The sequence below is a fragment of the Pleuronectes platessa genome, chromosome 11, assembly GCF_947347685.1.
Source record: "Pleuronectes platessa chromosome 11, fPlePla1.1, whole genome shotgun sequence".
NCBI lineage: Eukaryota > Metazoa > Chordata > Actinopteri > Pleuronectiformes > Pleuronectidae > Pleuronectes > Pleuronectes platessa.
Window position 1 is genome coordinate 3,467,544 of NC_070636.1, and position 5,561 is coordinate 3,473,104.

Sequence of the window (5,561 nt, forward strand, 5' to 3'; positions counted from 1 at the left end):
TGCCACATCACAATAGACAAATTGCACGAGGGGCGATATGACATGTTGCTCTGTTGCTTCAGGGCGCCCAATGCAAAACGTGTCCGGCTGCAACAAAGAAAAGTATTGATAGTGAATATGAAACACAGTCACTTTTACATTAGAGGCGGCGGATTCAGGGTCCCGGCATTGAAATAAAGGCAGCAGCGGATTTTACACAATAAAAACAGGAGTAGACTCACCTTTAAAACTCAGAAGCCAAGTCAAATAGGAAAAGTGCTTTTTAAAAACACCACAAATATGATAATTAGACAAACAGCAAAGACGTGGAAGAGTTTCAGAGTGGTTACAGTGACACATCAGCACAAAGTTAATAAAGGAAACTAAGTGCAAAAGAGAAAAATGAATCAGTCAAAGACAAAGAGACAGATTTTAATTTAAATCTCAAAGTTAATGATTGTTTAAGATCATGAGGACGTCAGTTTCATACATGAGCAGAAGCACATACGCCAACTGTAGCTTCACAACACGGTAACAACATATGATGACTGATTGGTTTAGATATGAGGAACCTGACACATTCATGTTCCTCAAGCACATTTAAAGGCTTTATTTATTAGTTAAATTAATAATTCAAAATCGACAAGCGCGCTCAGTTGTCTGTAACCGGCCCCTGGTGGAGGTATAGAAAATATTCAGGTTAATACATTTTGAAAGACCAATGATCTTTGGGTGAACTTCCAACATCCGGACACACGACCAATAGTGTAACTTCATGTCAAAGTCCCATCCACTAACATGGAGGAGGCAGGGTTTAGGACCTATACTGCAGCCAGCCACCAGGGGGCTGTGAAGAGGATTCGGCTTCACTTTAGTCACAGTCGATGAGCCAAACATGGAAAGAACTGTAAAAACCTGAATGGTTGAATTAACAGCTTCTTATGAATAGATTTGAATCTGTATAAATTCAGACTTAGACATAAATTATAAAGATTATACAAATATAAACATAATTCAGGTGACGGTGGCAAAAACGTGTCTTTCAGTTGATTATCCTGTTGCAAATTAGTAGGAAGGTAATTTGCAGGAGACAAAGTCGGTATTTGATTTATTTCTGTGATTAAATGTGATTTATAACACGAAGGAATAAAACCTGTAGTTAACCTTATAGGGATTAAGCTGATGTTTCATAAAGGTTCTTACAGAGACTCCATGATAAGAGAGAACTGGGCAGAAGGAGAGTTAAGAGTCTTAAGAGTCGCTCCAGCCAATAAACGTCAGTAAATCTTTCACATAATGTTGGGCCGTTGTTTAACTGTGTTTACGTCTCAGTTCTATCTGCCCCCCCCCCCCCCCCCCCCCCCCCCCCCCCCCCCCACACACACACACACTGCTGCAGAGGGGCTGGGTCTTTTTTCTTCAGCTTCATTAAATTCAGAGATTCTGTTTCCAAAATCTTCACGTGTGGATTCGTCTGTCGGAGTTTGGTGATCGGAGCCAGAGGCGTCCCAGGCCGCTCCCCCATTCATCACTGTCAGGTTGAATAGAAAATTAACAAATCCCTTAATTAAAAGTCCTTCCCAGACTCTCAGGGGTGTGTGTGTGTGTGTGTGTGTGTTTGTGTTCCACGTGCCAGCTGCACTGCTACATTGTGCAACCTGCAACAGCCTGGCACAAGAGACACACACACACACAACACCTCCATGCAAACATACACACAGACACACACTGTTGTGTTGTCTTCTCTCGTCGTGAGGACACTTGACACAGTGCATTTCCTAGCCCCTCATGCTAAACTTCACAATTTCAACTGACCCTAACTAATGGTAACCTCGATGTAGAAGTCTAATCCTAAAATTAGTTTTATTACATTGTGAGGAACAAGAGAAAATGTCCTCATAACGTCAAAATGTCCCCATAATGATAGTTCTGAAGCAAAATTGTCCCTCAGAACTGTAGAAAGTACACACACACAAACACACACACACACACACACACACACAGAGACCCCTGCCATTCCCGCTGCTGCATTAATTGCTTCAGCTGCATAATGTGGTCGGACTGGGCAGAGGCTGGATCTCTGCTCCTCCCCAGACACAGAGCTGGGTGGGGAGTCAGTTGAGCCTCTGATCCCTGACCTCTGCCTCCTCTCCTGGGAATATGAGGCTGCATCCCTAACGGTCCGTCCATCTGCACACAGACACACACACACACACACACACACACACACACACACACATCCTCTGCTGCCCCCGGACCCCAGCTCCTGGTGTCCACCCAGCCTCCAGACACGTGTCAGTGTCACCAATGAGGAGCCCTAAACAAACCAAGGTCAAGCCGAAATGAAGGAGTGGCTTTCGGCCCCGTCAAGTGCTTTGTCACGACCACCAGCTCTCTGGAAGGGCCCAAAAGTCCAGCCCCTCCTCCCACACCCACACACACACACACACCCACACACACACACACACACACACACACACACACACACACACACACACACTGCGGAGTATTCCGCATTTTTTAATGCGGAATATTCTCTAGTTTCACCCTCTCAAATTTTGAGATTTAAACTCTACTTTAATGTCATCAAAAGTTAACCATCACGCAAAGAAGGTTAAAGTCTTAATATTGGAAAATATATTTTTTTATGTATTTATGTTTCTAAAGCGATTTTTTAAAAGACACAGAAACTTTCTTTAATTCTTGGATTGATGAATCACCCTTATTGTTGGAGCTCTAGACTAAATCCCTTTCACTCTTTTAAGCACTGGTTTAAATATGTTGTTATGAATTACAGGTATTACCACTGATTGTTAACGGACTCAAACCCCTCGGCTGAAACCAGTTGCTGCGTCTGAACCCGTCGCCGCAGCACTGGGAGCCGACCAGCAGAAGGATATCGAGGGAAGCTGTGGGCCCACAGATCAGGAAACTTGTTAACTCGCCCAAATCTGCAGAGATTAGAGCGGGAAGTGGTCAAAGGGCTTAAAGTGTATCGGCACAATGGGGCAGAGAGGATTAAAAGTGGATTCGCTGAGCCCCCGCGATGCCCTTCATCTCTGGGGGTCCGCAGCCACTGGACCTTTGTTGGGTTAACTGACGGCACTTCCCATGAACGCAGAGAACACACCAATCCCTTTTTAATGATGCAGGGAAAATTCCATTGGGCCAGATTACCACAATGCTTCTGAGATCCGCCATTGTCCCAGACGCCACGTCCAGCTTTCAAACTGGGCAGCCAGGCGAGTGCACTGGGCGGCGTTTGAAGTGGACGTGTAGCATCGCAGCCCAGCAGCAATAAGTTGTGTTAAAACAATACGATGTGTGTGTTTACGTGAGGGCTGGAGCAACAACGCTAACGCTAGCAATGCCAGAGCTCTAATTGCTCTTGTGGCTGAAATGAATGGAGTGGTATGGAGCTTAATGGTTTGTAACATAGAGCAATAAAGTGTTAAGGTAAAAGTAACCATCCAACTAATGGTCAACTGTGTGGTGTCCTATTGGCCCAGAGCTGCAGGTCAGGTGGGCGGCAGATTGAATAATAAGTGAAAGATTATTGACACACGTAAACCTCGATAAAAAATAAACCACTGCTCAAAATATCGAAAACAAATGGAAGCTACAGTTTACAATTATTCATCAAGTTTGAAAAGCTGCTGGCTGACTTTCTCAGGCCCGGATACAACGTGGATTTATCATGCGTCACCAGTGATCAGATCACAAGTGGACACTTCACACCTGACACAAGAAAGCATCTCCACATTGATGGGATGAGGGGGTGCGTCCCATTTCGATTGCTCCTTGAAACGAGGCCGACAAATATGTCCCTCGAGAACCAAAGGGTCCAACAGGTGGATCCTTCAGAGGCGTTGAAGTACCAGACCTGAACTCAAAGGACGCCGCCCCTGAACCGGGACACAGATATAAACTCTATAGAAGAATGGTCACAAAAAAGTGAAGCCAAAGCATCTCAAACGCCCTCTGGTGGCTGGCTGCTGTAAAGGTCATAAAACCCGCTTCCTCACTTTTAGCAGATGGGACAAATCGGATAGTCAAAACAGAAAACTTGTCAAAGTTCATGTTACTGCAAAGACTCCGAATGACGTCATCGGCCCAAGATGGCCGCGTTCGACATATCCGGGATATTTTGGCTTCATTTCTGGACGATGGGAGGAAGTGGAGACACCTCGACCATCTTTGGTTTCGCTCTATGGACTGATAGTATCAATAAAGCTGTGGTTCACGTGGAAATCTGCTCACTGACGTCTTCTCATCATCAAACCTCAGCTCACCCTCTGATGTGCTGTAAATGTTCCAAACTCCTTTTCCTTCAACAATCACACTCCTGCTCTCGTCTTCTGTTAATCTGCTCTCGGCTCTTGGAAGCAGATGTGACACGTCTCATATTAGCTCGTGCTCGACCCGTCTCCTGTGATCTCTCAGCTGTGCAGCCGCTGTCATGTCAACAATCTCCCATCTGCACTTCAGTCTCCTGCAACTGGATTACACAGAAACTCGACTCTGCGCGGGAACAGATAAAAACACATCGGGGGTTCGTGTCTTCTACAATGTGTTCACCGCTAAAACACAATTCTGTTCTTGTGTGATTTTTATCTGTTGAGACAGAATCAGACAGATCAGAATTCACCCTCAGGTGTAGAAGGATATTGGAAGACAGTGATTCCCTAAAACTTAAAGGACAATTTTTTATTTAATTTTTTGCCATTTGATGAATTGTTGTATTTCCCCCTTTTCTCTTCCTCTTTGTTTTACTTTGTAGTTTTGGGGTAAATGTCTTTATTATAGACCACATAACCTCGTCATTGACAGCGGTGACACTACACAACGAAACTACACAACTCATGGACAACATTACAGTGACAGTGATGAGTGTTTAAACTTCATATCCATCACGTCTGTTGAAACGAGTTCTGAGGCCTTATGGCGTTTTGAGTCCATCTTTGTTGTGCATTGTGATCATGGTTGTGTTTGTCCAACACATCCACACTAAGTCACACCTCAATAGAGATTCAGCCGCCGTGAGTTGACCAACGGTCCCATCTGCAGAACACACACAGACCAGTGGACCCATGTGCACAGTGGGACAGGCCTGGCAGTGTAGTGGTCGATGCCACTCAGGACCACAGATGGGTCCCTGCACCGTGGAGCTGGTGGCTGGCGCTACAACCTGGGTGACGGCCAGATGGGCCACCCTGAGTGAGGCTCTGCTCCACAGGCCCAAACAGGCCGATCCTATTACTGTGGGCCAAAAGTGGAGTCTGGTTTCACACACACACACACTCACTCACACACACACACACAAAAACACACACCCACACAAACACACCCCTACACACCCAAACCCACACACACACATCATCAGGGGAATCCACATCATCATGCTCAACTGTCACAGGCTGGATTCACCCTCATCTGTGTGTGTGCGTGTGTGTGTGTGTGTGTGTGTGTGTGTGTGTGTGTGTGTGTGTGTGTGTGCATGTATTTTCACCTGTGTGGTTTTTACCTCCGTTCAAATTGGAAAAATCTGGTTCTATGTGGGTTCCCATGTTTAGATGAGCTGT